The following is a 16996-nucleotide window of genomic DNA, read 5'->3' on the forward strand; positions in this document are numbered from 1 at the left end:
CCAGCCTAGGATATCACAGGACTTGCTACCTTCGCTCCTTGGTACGGTTTGGCCCGTACTTGACTTCAATTATATTGTTATCATAGGTTCCACGATCACCAAGGGTCGTCTCGCCTTATACTTGCGAGAGATCCTTCTGCTACACAGTTCATGAAGATATAGTTTGAAAGTTTATGAGTGGGCTCGAACTGAAGTTGGGTTTGGACCGCGGCGCTATGTCCTACTTGGTTTTATGGCACATCGTTTCGCGAAACCTGTTCCTGTCCCGGGGTTGTTTGGTTGGATTGGTCGATCCAATGTAGTGGGTTAGGTACTCGAGGATATATTCTTGGTGGTACGGCTGATTCCTGTAAGTAGGCTTCTTCGTCCCTTTTTGGTCCGGTTCTTTCCTGCACTACTACTTTTTGGTATCTGTGGGATACCCATATGGTTAAGGTGTTCCACAAGCTGGCGAGTATCATTACACCGCATCCTACTGTTTGGTAAAGATGAATTCCATTCAATACAACTCCCAGCGCATACTTTATTGGGCTAGTTTTGGGCTTTGTGGGCTAGTTTTTCCATTTCCTCCCTGTCAAAAAGGTTTATCGTGGAGAATCCTTGTCCGGTAGTTTCCAGGCCTGCTACTCGTCTTCCTAAAATATTCTCTACAGCTTTTCGTTCATTTTCGAAAACAATTATCCATTGGGCGTTCTTAATTTCTTCCTGGGTATAAATTCTCAGCGCTCCGACAGGTTGTATCGGTTAGAAGTTGAGTTTTGTTTCTACTTTTGGGGAGAGTTCTTCTGGAGCGTGTTTTTCAATGGGGTGAGGGGTCAACCCAATCCATCAGTCATCTATAAAATACAAGGGTGGCATCAACCCATTGCAATCTACTTCTTTGGCATGTTCCTGTATGATCCTGGTTATGGGTGCCATGCACTTGGGTTGATTATTCACTACTATTGGTAGTTCATTGTAACATTTACCCGTCCTACATAGCCTCCACTCTCCTTAACTAGCTAGCTCAGGGTGCTAGGCGCTAAAGGCGCCATTAACAGCCTGGTGCGTAAAATATCTCGTTGTGTTGAACATCTCCTATGAGCAGTATCTATATATAATTGATCCATCTTTCGGTTATAAGCTTGTTCCACGTATAGGAATTTGCTATTCACATAAGCCATAAGGTCGGCATTGTGTGGGAATATATCAACTTTTGGTTTAAGATCAAAATATTGTGAGGTTTCTTCTGCAACAACTATGTGGGGGTATTACATAGTTCTAAATTGCAGACTTCAATTCTCCTTATAAGAGATACTGCGAAGACTTTCGCGTTGTTCTCTACTACTATCAATTGTTCCGTGGTGATTTGGTTAGTTATCATATCGGCTTGGCCAGTGTATAACAGGCTAAGTTTATCCTCACATGTGCGAAATGGATTAGTTACCCACGTAGCTTCGCCTACACTGGGGTCGAAGCAATATCCTTTCAAATAGGGGCATACTACGTTACCCATTGAAGCTATTTCTTTTTCATCAAATTTGATTTTGGCCTCGTAGTCCATTAGTCGGATTTTCACCGTGGCTAAGAGAATAACGGTTTTCCATGATTGTCCGTTTTCGTGATACGTGGTTCCTTCACAGGATCCGTCAGCGTTTACAAGTCCTTCCAAGGTGAGGGATGTTGTAGTGGTGTCGTTGGTTGCAAGGTTTCCTATCTTCTGGTGATGAATGGTTAAGGATCGATAACGATGCGTGTTGCGGCATTCGTCTGCTCCTACGCGATTTACATAGTTCAGTATTCCTCCGGATACTATTGAGCTATGGCTATACATTCCACAGTGCATGATCACTCACGTGACTTCAATTAGGCAAGTCCACACGTGTTGAAAACGTGTTGTAGAACTGACACTTTTTCCGACTCACTCTGATATGCAGTCTGAGTTTCGAGGAACTCCGCGACATTGCGATTTGATATGGCCGATATCTCGGTCACCTTGTCGTCACAATCATAGGCAATGAGGGGTTTCACCTGGGTGAAGTTAGACATCATAGGCAAGGTTACTCCCGTGCTGATGATTAGGTGCCTGATGGGATACATCCTGATGTCTGGTGTCTCATTTATTCGGCTTCGTCCTATGGAAAAATCAAACTTTGCTGAATGTCTATGACAGTCTATTCAAATGACCTTATCATCCAACACAGAATAATGAAACAAGAATTAAACAACACAAAATTAACGAAAAACATCCAAGCTATTGTTCATCTCATACATATCCTAAAATAATATCATGAATCCTGATCATATACAATGCGATATTTTCTAGCTAAAAGCCAAGGCAATTCAATCTGACAAAATGTCCTCTATGCGTGCTCCTACCTACATGTCTCTACGGTGGATCTTGGTCACGATATTCAATATCGACACCCTTGGTCCTCCCGCGATCTTTCTCTTATTGAAACCTTCTCCCCTACTCTCGCACCCTCCCTTTTCGGTATTCCCTATTCCTAATCTCATGCCCTATTGGCATAATCTTCCACTTTATACACCTACTATGATCGGTGAATTTAGGAACTATCCTTTTCGAATAACTCCAAGTTCACGTAATCTGTGAACAGTAAAGAGGTGAAGATACTATCATATTCATCTTTTCACCTGTATATGTTGAAAAACCCCTGTCGACCCTTTCCACCGAGGCCCAGCGGTTGAGGTTTCCCAAAGTCGCCAAAACGTGAATCTACAATTTTTTTTCTGATCTTAGCCAGGGAACGATTATCATACCCAGTGAGATTATAATCCCCACCTGACTAAAATTTGTTATTTGATGATGACTCAGGTACATCTCATGTCCTGGTGCACCTAATCGTTGCTTTTCGGAAAACCAAAGTTAAATTCCACAAGGCGTAAGTTAAATTTCCACTTCTTGTTTTCCGACCTATATGAACGAGTTTTCCTCCTCTTGATCGGGTAAACAGGGATGGCTGCCTACCAACCCAAAACGTGTTTCAAGGCACACTTCCTAAATCGTTTAGTATCTGTTATGGCCGGTAATCTGATCTCCTTAATCTGGCATCCCACTGAACGAACTATTTTTACTTTATTATTCTGTCGCCTTCGATTTCTGTCTACATTTCCTCTGATCAATCAATACTGTTACCATCTAGCTATAATGTAATCAAATTTACCCTTCACGCAAACCTAACCAAAAACATACTGATGTTTTGACCGTACTCTTTTTTTTCCTTTCTGGAATATAGTCCTCCTATTCTCGTCCCTCAAGTAAGCTGTCGTAGCCCAAATCGATTCTGACTCTGCCTCATAAATATGCTTTTCAATTAATAATCCTACCTCAATCCCGTAACTCCATCTGGATTATTATTATCGACTTACCGGACTTATTGATTGAGGAGTATACCCTTGAACTCCTCCCCTAGTGAACAGAACAACAATTTGCTTTCCACATGAAAGAAGATGGAATATAAAGGAATTGGGGTCGGATAAGCGCTGCTCGTTTAGAACTCAGACTCTTGCCATCGCAACGTAGGAAGATGTAAATCGATGCGGTGGGAGGTGTGGTATCTATTTTAGTAGACTTTTACCTCACGGTCGACACCTTCACCGGCGGAAGTATTCTACAACCCCCTCTGCAGAGTTTGAATCCTACAGAGCTCTAACAACCTCTACCACCGTATCGTGAGTGATGAAAAAAAAAAACGATACAACGGGAGCAATAGTATCCGTTTAGTGGGAGTTCTACCCTCACGGTCGATACTTACAGGCAGTAGTATTCGAGCGCTCCTATCTGCAGAGCGTGTACTTCATTATGCACAATTCACGGCGTATACCAGTGGTCTTCTCGTCATCATAGACCGTCGTATTGGAACTGGTTCATCTGAAACTGATCCTTTCTCTGTGTACTTATCGTCACTGTCCCTAGCGCTGTCTCCTTCCAAGGCCTGTTCTATTTTCATTGCGATATATTGGGACATCATTACTGGTTTCCATTGATGTCTTTCTCTCGGGATGTCATGCCTCTCATCTTCGACATCTTCATCACTCCCTTCCTCCATATCGTGTTCCTTGTACTGCTTTGATTTTTTCTTTGGACCTGCCCAACGGCTATCCTTTCTGAGTAGTATGTCCGTATCCCTCAGGTTATAAGGTTTTAGCCTACTCGCCCTTCGCGTTTTCTCAGCTTGCACGTGACCGCTGTTGCCATTTCTGTTATTACGTAGTTTTTTTGATATTCCTGGTTTTGCTGATTCAATTTTCACTAGCACATAGTCCCCTACTTCAAATGGATGCTCCGCAGTCTTTTGGTTATACTTTTCATTTCTTATCCTCTTCGTCTCTTCTGTATTCACAAATACTTTTGCATATACCTTTCTTAGTCTTTCCAATAATTCTAACGCGTAGTCCTCGTCATAATTATATCTGACTTTCCCCGATTGTATGAAGCTATCTATTGGTAGCGTCAGTTCTCTCCCGTGGTGAGGTGTGTGAGTCCCCGGTAAGCCATTAACACGAAACGTAACCATTCATTCCAATCTCTCTGATTGTTACTTATATAATGGGAAAGCATATCTTCCATTACTCTATGCATCCTTCCAATTTGTCCATTGGTGGTTGGTGCGTAGCTGGCAGTGTGACTCTTTTTGACCTTTAGAACTCGACATACTCCTTGGAATAGCTGTGACATGAAGTTGGTTTCTCGGTCCGTCAGTAACCTCTTAGGTGTTCCATGTCGCGTTATTATGTTTTCTACAAACGCTCGGGCAACTGTGTCCGCTTTCTGATCCGGTAGTGGGATCGCCTCTACATACTTAGTGAAATAATCTTGGAAGGTCAGTATATAACGGTTTCCCCTATTTGGAGTAACCATTGGTCCTACTATATCCATGGACGTTGATCCCCAAGGCTCCGTCGTCGGTGTGAACATTAGTAGTGGGGCTTTCTTCTGATGCGGAGAAGATTTCCTACGATTGCAAGCGTCACAGGTGGCGCAATACTTAATGACATCGGTCCTCATATTTGGCCAGTAGAATCTCCGCTTTATACTGGCTAGTGTTTTCTGTTGTCCCGGATGACCAGCAAATGGCGCGTCGTGAAAGTCCTCCAATACTTTTCTAACATATTTCCTAGGTACAATTAGCTTATCCCCATCCTCTTGTACGTGATATATCAGCCCATCTTTTGACCTATAGTGAAGCGAATTTTCTTTCGTCATGTCATTCTGTCTCTCTATCGCTTGGCAAAATTCGTCCTTAGTTTGTTCTTTCTTCAACTTTTCTTGGTTCCATTCTGGCACTAACAGATCCTCGAGCTCTTCTACAACTCCAATGGTTGCTACTTGCTCAGCCAGTTCGTAGATGTAGATTTCGATATTAGTGTTATGGAATAAAAATTGAATCATTTCCAAGACGGTATCCTATCACAACAATTTTTCAATTACCTCAAAGCATTCCACATGGTTCGATACGAAGGTTTGTCCCAATACTGACAATACAATACTTTCGTAACTAGGTAATATATATTACGTTCTGGTAGTCTTAGTTCTGCGATTTCTCCGAAGTTTCTCTCTTATTGCACCAATGTTTCTACTGCTCCGTAAATTTCTTCGAATTGACGCGCAATTCCGTCTCTCATCGTAAAATCTCGAGAGACACAGTGGGCTAAGGTCCACTTCTCCGGGGCGGAAAATAAATTTCCAACTTTTATCTTCAGCTTCGTCATTCTTGGCGTTTGATGTATCTTCCTATATTCCTCGTACTCTTCGAACTCTCTCTCAATGTAATGATCCCCCGATCGTGCATACGGCTTAACGCGTCAGCGTTACCATGCAGTTTACCCTTGCGATGTATTATCGTAAAATCATATTCTCCCAAGGTCAGAGCCCATCTAGCCAGTCTAGAGCCAGGGTCTTTAATCGTTAATAGCCACTTCAATGGTCGGTGGTCTGTTATAACAGTGAACTTATTCCCAAACAAGTGACATCTGAAGGTTTGTATTCCAAAAATCACCCCCAACAATTCTATTTCAGTAGTGGAATAATTCAATTCGGCTTTCTTTAGATTTCTGCTCGAGTATGCTACTGGTCTCTCGTGTCCTTCCCTTAACTGGCTGAGGACGGCCCCTATTCCTGAGCCTGACGCGTCGATAGCAACAATAAAATGGTTGGGAAAAGTCCGGAAAAATCAGGACCAAATCCGATGTCAATATACTCTTCAGTTTTTCGATGGCTTGTAGAACTTCTGGGGTTATTTCAAACTTCATTTCTTTTTTTGTTAAATGCTTTAGCGGTGCCAATAACTCCGCGGCGTTAGGTATAAATCGTCGATACCAATTTACGATTCCTAAGAACGATCCTACTCCCTTAACGTTCTTTGGGATTGGGAATTCGTGGATTTCCTCGATCTTTTCTGGATCCGGAAGGACCCCGTTCTGGGATATCGTATGCCCTAAATATTTCACTTTGTTCAGTAGAAAGTTACATTTCTTTGGTTTTAGTTTCACGTCCACGGGCTTCAGACGCTCAAACACCAGTCTCAATCTTTCGATATGATCATCGACTCCTTCCGCATTGAAAATGATAATGTCGTCCAAATATACCATAAAGATTTCCTCGGTAAGTCCGGTCAAGGTAATGTTCATAAACCTCTGAAATGTCGATGACGCATTAACCAGACCAAACGGCATTTTCAGGTATTCATAGTGCCCTTGAAACGTACTGAATCCAGTTAAAGCAATGTCCTTCTCTTCCATATCAATTTGGTCATACGCTTCTGCCACATCAATGACTGAGAAAAGTGCGTTACTCCGTGTGGTATATCCCTGAATCAGATCTGAAATGTTGATTAGTGGATAGCATTCCTTCTTAGTGACGTTATTCAGTCCCCAGTCACCAGTACTACTGGTGCTGACCACGGACTAAACGATGGGCGAATCACCCTGCGTCTAGCAATCTGTGTATTTTTTTCTGCAAAACTTGACGCTGATGATATGGAATTCTGTAGGGAGCCTTACATATGGGTTGTACAATCGGTTCTAATGTGATACCATGCTTGACCATGGTTATGCTAGTAAGCGTATCGTTTTCTTACAAAAATAAGTCTTGGTATTCTCGTATTATTCGTTGTAATTTCGTTCCAGACTCTTTGTCTAAATGTTCCAACTCAAACCCGGTATTACTCCAATCATTCCTCTCCAGATCAATTTGGCCAATTGTCTACTTTCCCGTAATCAGTTCCTTCATGTCCACTTCTCCTGCTATAGCTCTGGCGGGTTTTTTGTTCTTTTCCAAGGTAACCTCTCTGGAGGATACATTTATTATTCTAATCCATAACCGTGCTGAATTTTCCATGACTGTGTTTGCAACATGAAGACCATTAATTCCCAGGTCGATGGCTTCACAAATTAGGACTGGTCCCTCAATAGGTTGGTCCAAGATGGCTGCTACCATGGTCTGGTCCTGGCCTTGCACGCCTACTTTTTTTTCCAGAATAACATCCGTTTCCCATCTCTTGTGATGCAGCTCTACTGGTTCTTCGATTATATCATCTTCAAATATTCGTTCTGCGTGTGCTACTACGGACTGTCCTCTCTCTTCATTTCCAGCGTTGCTCAGTTGTTTCAGTTTCTTTTCTTTTCGATAGAAAGCTAGGTTTGTTGTCAGTGGTTCCATCATCAGTACGCCTCCTAACAAAGCCTTCATATCTTTTTGCTCCTTATTCACTTTGCTCTCAGAGTTAGCCTTCATTGCCTTCGGCTCCAGTATCACGATAGCCTCTTCTTCTATTTTCCTTACCCGGCTTTGTGCTCTTTTCAATTGCTGCTTCTTCTGTTGTAATTGGTTATCTGAATTGGTAAGGACTCGCTTTTTCTCTTCCACTTGTCTACTCTTATCTTCTACAGCTCGTTTCTGTTTCTCGAACTGTTCTTCTACTTCTACCATTATGGATTTCGCAACTGCCCGATTCTTCTCCAGTACAATGCCATCAGTGGACTCATTTACCATCTTAATCCAAAATCGTACTGTATTATCTGTTTCCGCGTTAGCTACGCGCACTCCCTTCAATCTGAGGTCGATTGGCTCGCAACTCGCACATCTTCCCGTCTTTGCCAAAAGACGGGAAGATGTTCCAACAATACATGGACTTCCAATTCATCTTGGGGGTTTTTCCTTGGGTCCATACGCTGGCCCATTTCGTTTCTTCACTCTAGTTGCTTCCTCAGCGTCATTCTTCTTTAATCCCATTCCCACATTATTATTTTCTCCTCCTTGTATCTGGCCTGTCATGGCTTCCCTACTGTTCTCATTGACTTCTTGATTCCTAATCACTTCTTTCCTGGTGAGGGTTTCCTTGGCTTCACATATCGTTGTGACTTCCACTTCCTGTTTTCTTTTGTTGACCTCGTGATCCCCTAGTTCATCTACTGTTCTCTTGACCACGCTCTTTCTCAGGTTAACTACTGTTTTCTAGCTAACGCTAATTATCGCTTTTGAAGTCTTCTGGTGGTTTCTTGACATCTCTTCCTTACGCCCACTTCCCTTTATTGGACTATGTTTTCTTCGGTCTTTGAAAAATTTTTCTGGTGGGAAGACCCGAAGTCTTCGGGTCTCTCTCGCTTTCATTCCACCTTCTGCTTTTGTTCCATTTTTCGCTTATATCTCTACTATAACTCTGGTATTTTCCATTGCCTTGCACCGTCTTTCGTATTCTCTTGGTATATTCTCTCCTGTATGGGACGTCAATGATTCTATCGATTCTTTTCTCGCCAAGCTGATATCCTTCCCTCTCTTACTCCTGTGAGAGAAATCTCACCAGGTTAAGTATCTGTTCCCTACCATAGATGATGTGAGCCTGAGTTGCCGACAAAAAATTCCTTCCTAAAATAACTTGAGCATTGCCTAAGGTTTATTCCTCACATACTATTGCTGTCCATTTTCTGCGCCAATGCTTATTTTCCGTTTCGATCCAAAGATTTGTAGATCCTCAGGTTTTGAGAGAATGGCTCGTTACACTTGTGAGATGGTAATGTTCAGCCCCTCGTTTGTCAATTTCTTTTTTAGGGACAAGCCCTCGTTTCACTAGGGTCACAGCAGCTCTTGTATCCACGAGACAGTTTCCTTGGTTTCCATTCATCATCATGCGTACTAAATGTGGTATATGCTTCCCCGATTCCATTGTCACGTCCGGTATGACCATAACATATTGTCCTCGTCTCGTTTCCCCATTCCTCACATTGTCTTCCGTTGAAAAACTTCCCTTCATAATATTCTGCCTTTCTTTTTGTTTACGGCCTCTGTCCTGACAGAAAGAGGTTGACCTTCTTAGTTAAAATTACTGTTGCGTGGATTTTCTGATGCAGGTCCCCGTCTAGGTGTGCCCGTTGGTTGATGGTCTCCATTCTCTGGGAAGCCGTGTCCCCGTCTAATCTCTTCCATTATTTCCTATTCTTCCTTTTTGGGGTGGATTGTTCATTTCTCTTGAATTGCCATCCGCTTTCCAACACTCTTTGGCCCAGTGTTCTTCTCGATGACACATATAACATGCGGTATTTCTCTGACTCCTTATTCCGAACCTGCACTCTCTAGCAAGGTGTCCACTTCTTCCACAATTATAGCATCCTTGCAGGTTTCTTGGTGGCGGAAATTTCTTAGGTACCATCGTTATTGGCCGTTCTCTATCATAAAAGTCCTGTTTTCTCATTGACGTTCCTACAGCTTCATTTTCCACTCCCGAAATTTTCGAGTTACTGTTTCTTCCTTGTAGCATTAGTATTGTCGTTACCTGTAATTTAACCAACCGTTCTGCTCTTTCCAAATCCAAATCAGATTCCTGTAGCAGTAAAATCCCAGTATCCTTCATTGGGTCCTTCCTTAATCCCATTTTAAACTGGCTCAGAATTGAATCTTCATTTTTCTTTTTGAGTCCCGCCTCTTACTCGGGAGTCGCCCCTTGTAAATCTTCTTTCAACAAGTTAGCCCCCAAAATCCGTGAACGAGTACAAAAAGATGAGACATCCTCATCATGTCGCTGGTAACACCTACTGAGATGGTGTTGACTTTCTCCCGGTAGCCTGAAAGGTGCGAAATTTGAAAGCATCCGCGTTTTCAAATCAAAAAATGTCAATGTGTCCAATTCCGGTTCCGACTTAAAAAAATTGTAAGCCTCGCCAATCATTTTGAATTCAAATAATTTCAACGTTTAATCTTCCGACAACTCGTCTAACTTCGCTAGCATCTCCATCTACATTTCTCAAAGTAGTTTCCGGCATTTTTTCAAGAAAAGTCGTCCAGAGTAGTCGCTATCATCCCTAGCAAGTACATGGCAGGTGCATTTACCAAAATAGGTGACGTGTTCATATTTGGAGCGTTAGTATTATTTTGAGAGGAGTTCACCATTTTATTCAAAAATGAAAATATGCCTTAACAACACAATACACCAAAAATCAGCAGAAAAACTCCTACCTTTGTGGCTTCTTCGACTCCTGAAATACAGCCTGAACTAATTTTCTATGTTAGACTACCAAAAACAACTTTTACTTTCTCTGTACTTCCTTTCAGACAGCAATGGCTTTCACAAAATATTATTTTTACTTCTCCTGCTTTTTATCTATAAAGTTCAACACCTCTCAATATATTTCACCTTACTTGTCACCCTATATGCTTAAACCACTAACCGATATAACCAAAACATAAAATAGTTTTAAGCAAATCAGACAGGCTAACCATAAAATTATTTTATTTAACTTCTCCTATACATTCTCGAAATTATCTCAACACTTAAACGCCCAATAAAACTCGCTGAATCCCCTTATCTGGATTTCACATCCCGTAAAGTCATAAACATCATAAAATAAGAGAGGGAAAAGAAATCTATTTATATCACCCAATAGCTTGTTTATTTATTTTCTCCTAGGCAATCATCATTTTTCTAGAACAATTCATCAGTACCACCAGCATAAAAAAGATCTAATTCCCAGTTACGTCACTATTTCCCCCTCAGCTCACTTGAAAGGAACAGTGAAAAATAATTCAATATATGTTATTCAGCTCCACCCTGTATTTTTCCCCAATTCAAAAATATTTCATTCATCAAAATATTAATTGCCATTACTGTCAGGAACTTCGAAACTAACTCAAAATTAACCCGTTAAAAGTGCCACAGACCTTTCTGTTTCCTAGCTTTCTTTCTCCGACTTTAGTGAATCACTTTAAATTCTCTTATCATCCCCCGATGATCTAGCAAAATTATCTTTTCCTCTCAACTTTTCCAAACGTGAACACAACTTATCCTTCTCCCCCGTATACTCTATAACAAAAATAAAATTATTTCTATCTGATGCTTTGGTGAATGCACCCAGTATATATTCTCAGCCGCTGATGCTAAATAATCATCTACTACGTTATTTCTTTCTCAACTGAATTCAGATCGACTTCAATATTTGTTGTAGAAACTAATTCAACACAGAGTACTTTTTATATGAAAGATAAAGTTGTGGGCGAATTTCAACTACAGCAAAAACATTAGCTTTATTTATAGCAACAATACATCATTTTTTTTAATCAATAGAATATAAATAAACAAGGACAAAACATAATCACTTAATGAAATCTAATTGAACACTCTCCCTATTTCATCAAGATCTTAAATATTCAGTTCGGAATGCAGAAACTTAATCCTGTCTCTTGATAAAGGTTTTGTCATAATATCAGCCAACTGAAGTTCAGATTCCACGTATTTGACAGAAACCTTTCCACTTTCAACAAATTCACAACTGACTTTCGCAACTCCCTTTCGCGACTCTCCCGATCGCAAAGGAATCTTTTCGTAACTTATCTATAGATATTCACTTTCGCGACCTATTTCACGCAACTCCTCCAACTTTCTCTCGCAACTCCTCCAACTGACCGATTGCCAACGTGCCCCTTAACCGACTCCCTAGTCTTCTCAAGTCCGAAAAATTGTTCCTAATACTCCTTCCTTGTATCGTCCCCTGATTGGTCTGATCTTTGTTTAATATTCCCGAATTTTTCCATAACTCTTCCTACTCAAGACAAATCTTCTTTTCATTGGAGTTATTGATCAGTTTTTATTTCAAATAAATTTTCGAACCCACCTTTTCAGATATGGCCGAACTTCCTGTCCACGGAGCTGAAATGCAAACTCTCAGCTTGCATTTTTCGCGTTTCCAGTATTATTACTTATCAACAGGATATGTTCGTTATGTCTAGTTCGAAGGAAAGATAATCATGACATCAAGGTCCAACGATCATAACTGAAATTCAACGCTTACTCTGTTGAAAAAGTATTGATACCGAAAAACCGAGTGACCGATCCCAATCTTTATGAATAAAATTATATTTTTCGTTAATTATCGCAAAATGGCAGTAATTACATAAGCAATTCCCAGACACTTCTTCCAAATAATGTAATTCCTTCTCCAATTTTGCATGAAGAACGGTTGAAAGCTATTTTCCTAAATGAAAACTTCCTGAGTGACTTAACGGATTTGTAAGTTTTCTCAGTCATAAGTTTTCATCAATTGGTGTGATTTGCGAACTCACTTCGAGTTCCGGAAGCATTCTATGACCCATATATCAAAAGAACATTCATAACAACACGCCTGAGAACATTGTCGAGGAACTGAAAAGACGATCCTTCTTCTTCGATAAAAAGCAAAACTTTTCATCGAATCTAATAGTGGAGAAGTGGAACATAATAATGGTTTCGAAAATACTATGAACTTTTTGAAAAATGCATCACCTCAAGATGATGATCTAATATGAGAAAAAACTTCAGTTTCTTCAGCTTTAGAATGTAGTTACAAAACTTTTTCAAGATTCTGAGATTGGTATATCTTATCTGAAACATCTGTGACCTCTGAAATGTTATCCAACAACATTGGATAACATTTCATAATTCTTTGAAGTTTGGTAAAAAAGGCAAGTCAATATTACACCGTTTTGGGGTTTTTGTGGAGGTTAAGTCAAAATTTCATGCTCTCTCGATTGATATAAACGGCTCAAGTCTAGACAGTTTTTGCGCCACACAATTTTCTCTGATAATAGGAAATTAAGTCAGAAATGTAGAAAAATGTTTGATATTATGGGCTCTAGTCAACATGCGCCCATTGTACCAAACGAAGAATGGGAAGCAAGCCTCTGGTCCCACAGGCTTTTGTCATATTGAGCCCGTCATATCAACCTAATGTACAAAAAATATCATCGTTCCTCTATGTTATTTATACCGTGCTGTGGAGTGAACATGTTATAACATTCGAGAAAACCGTATCAATTTGTGTGCTGTTCAATAAAATGAGTAACCGAGGTAAAAAGCTACTACAATTAGCATTAAATCATGTCGATTGTTTACCAGGTAAGAACGTTAGTAAAAATATTTGTGTCATAACCTATAAAACTAATTTTGTCCTGCACAGTGCCGTCCTCCCCAATTTCTCCAAGTTTTTCTTTATCTCCACGAAGTTTGCCACCAGGTGTTCAGAATTTTGTTTTCAATTTTGACTTCAGTGATATTGACGAAACTTATTAGCCTCCTCCAGATTCGGATTATTCTGACAGCAGTCATTATTGCGATTTCAGCAAGAAAAAGCTGGGATGTAAAAAAAAAATTTAGCTTCAACAGGAGGTGTTTCTACATTTTCCACAATAGGAATGTCACACACTCAAATTAAACATTCGAATTCATCTCGAAAATCTAAAGACTCAATAATAAATGATGTTATTCCACAATCACGCATCAACGAAGAAAATATGGAAGAGCACAAAAATGCTGAGGAAGAAAATGATCATGATGTCGAAGGAAAAAATATGAAAGAACAAGAAGATGCTGGGGAAGAAAATAATCATGGAGTCGAAGGAAATATGGAAGAACAAGAACATACTGAGAAACGAGATAATCGTGATGTCGCAGAAAGAGCTAGGGCTAAAAAGAAATGGTCAAGATCTATTCGAAATGAAAGAACGAAGTTGCTTCACACAGAGCAGAGTTATACAAATGTTAATGGAAAGAAAGTGGAAGGGAGAAAATTAAGACCTTTGAGACAATTTCGAAAGAAATGTTACCTAGCATTGAATTGTGACATCCGCAAGACTTCCTTCACTGAATACTGGGCTCTGGGTACGCACGATAAAAGAGTAGCTTTCATTGCCGGACTCATAACTAGCAAGGAAAAGCAAGTTATTCGACATAGGAAACCGGAAAGTGCGAAAAATCGAAAAGTGACGTACCAATATTCTTTTGAAATAAACGGAAGGAGGGTTGAGGTGTGCAAGGACTGTTTCTGCCGAACGCTTGATGAGAAAGATAAATTTATAAGAACTGTTTTGAAAAACAAATCATAAAAGGCATCAGGAATTACATAAGAAGATAAACGTGGGAAGCAATCGACTGCAAATAAAAAAACCGAGTTGGAAATAAATGATGTTGAGGCTCATATAAATTCATTTCCGGCGCATAAAAGTCATTATACTAGAAAAACGAATGACAAGAAGTATCTGCAGTCTCATTTAAATTTACGGATTATGTACGATTTATACAAAGATGGTAGAGAAAATTTTGTGTCTCGTACAATTTATGAACGAGAATTTCACATGATGAAGCTATCTTTCAAGAAGCCTTATGTAGATACGTGCGTCAAGTGCGACACACTTAACATGCGACTGAAAGTTGCTACTGATTTAAATAATATAGAAGAAGAAACAGATGTAGAGAATTTTCTGAAAGGCCATCAAGATGAAGCTGCGTTAGCTTATGCTTCCAAAAGAGTGGATAAGCTTGAGGCTGAGAATGACACTACGAAGAAATGTTTTTCTTTCGATCTCCAGCAATGCCTGCCAACCCCGTTTCTTGGCTCTTCGGTGGTTTTCTACAAGCGGCAGTTATGGACCTATAACCTAACCATACACGACAATGCTACTGGAGAGTCAACCAACTACATGTGGCACGAGGCAACGGCAGGAAGAGGAGCAAATGAAATAGCTTCCTGTCTATATTATCATTTAGGCAAACTTTCCGATGAGATAAAAGAGGTTACATTTTATTCTGACACATGTGGTGGTCAGAATAAAAATAGTCACGTTCCTGCAATGTTCCTGAAAGCAATTTATGATTTCCCGCACTTGAACTGCATCAACCACAAGTTTCTGATACCAGGTCACACGCACATGGAGTGCGATGTTGATCACTCCATGATAGAAAAACGAAAAAAAAAAATTGACTTTCAGATCTTTCATCCACATGACTGGTACCAACTGGTGAGGTCAACTGGGAAAAAAAATCCTTTTTAGTTCACGATATGAAACAAGAGGAGATTTTTGATTTTGCAAATCTTCTCACAAATCTACTTGTTGCTAGAAAAAAGAATGTGTCTGAGGAGCTATTCAAGTGGCATTCTCTACAATGGCTCCAATACAGAAGAAATGAGATAGGGATTCTCAATTAGAAAACCTCATTGAATTTGGATGATCCATTTATTTCTGTGAGCTTTCTACGACGTGGAAGAAACGCGGACTTGAAGCAGATTCCATTGGAACAGAAGCATAAAGCCATGGTTCCTATTTCAGCAGAAAAGAAGAACGATGTGATTGCTTTATTACGTTTGGTTCCGCCAGTTTTTCAGTGACTTGGGTGTCACACCAATAGATGGTTCCACTTATGTTTCTCTTGCGTTTACGCAGCTATTTTTATTAAGTACTTCCTTGGTTTTTTCTCATTTTGTCTTCAATCGAGACCCACCTGCCCGGTACTATATATATATATATATATATATATATATATATATATATATATATATATATATATATATATATATATATATATATATAATGTGTTTTATAATTATCCTTAGATATTCTGTGGAACAGTAAAAGTACAACCAAAATTGCGTTGCTCTGAAAAGAGAGGAGGATTTCATTACATAAACTAGTTTTTACATTCTCAACAAAACATTCTTCAACATTAATTAATCTCAAACTAACCTGAGAAGAGAAACAACATTTAAAGCTATTGCTTCACCAGTTCCTATTAATTGTTTAAATTGCAATATCTTCTTTAACTCTGACTTTTTGTGACCCGTGTTTACTTTGTAAATTGAATTGGATATTTAGTCTACAATTTGATAAGGTCCAATTTTTAATTCATCTAGTTTTTTTCGGTTTAACCGATTTCCGTTTTCAACATATACAGAATCTCCGACTTTTAGTTCATAATGTTTTATATTTTTATCAAATCTTTGTTTATTATAATTGTGTGATTTTATACTATTTTCTGAGGTGGTGTTTCGGTCTCGTAATAGATGATTCTGTGTTATATTTTGTTTCAGTTCATCTGGTAGAATGTTAATATTTTTTCCCTCCAATAAATATTTCGGGGAGAACCCTGTTACACTATGTTCAGTTTCATTATATTTTTCCGTGCATTCATGAGCAATAGTTGTCCAAGCAATTTTATTCCTCCTTTCATTATTCTTACAACGAATTTTATTAACCAAAGTTTGGTTTAATCTTCCATTCAATCCATTTGAAAATGGCGCATTTACTGCAGTGAAAACTATAGGTATATCTTCTTTCTCTGAAAATTTTTTGAAATCCTTTGAATTTATGCCAGGATATTGGTCTGATAGAATCAAGTTCATTTTATAATCTTGTGTTACTTTTTGGACAAGTTTTATAAAATCATTTGCACTCTGGGTTTTGGATGTCAAAATATAGGCGTAACGAGTGAAGTGATCTACTAGAAGATATAAATATGTTTTGGATGAACGAGCACCTCCAAATCCTCCTATGGTGTCAATAGACACTATTTCGAACGGATAGGTAGCTGGACCTAAGTGAGTAAGTGTTGTTTTATAATGCATTTTATGATTATCCTTAGATATTCTGTGGAACAGTAAAAGTACAACCAAAATTGAGTTGCTCTGGAAAGAGAGGAGGATTTCATTACATGAACCAGTTTTTACATTTTCAACAAAACATTCTTCAACATTAATTAAT

Source organism: Leptinotarsa decemlineata, unplaced genomic scaffold (genome assembly GCF_025532065.1).
Source record: "Leptinotarsa decemlineata unplaced genomic scaffold, Ldec_3_MD MMD2_tig00078360_RagTag_RagTag, whole genome shotgun sequence".
NCBI lineage: Eukaryota > Metazoa > Arthropoda > Insecta > Coleoptera > Chrysomelidae > Leptinotarsa > Leptinotarsa decemlineata.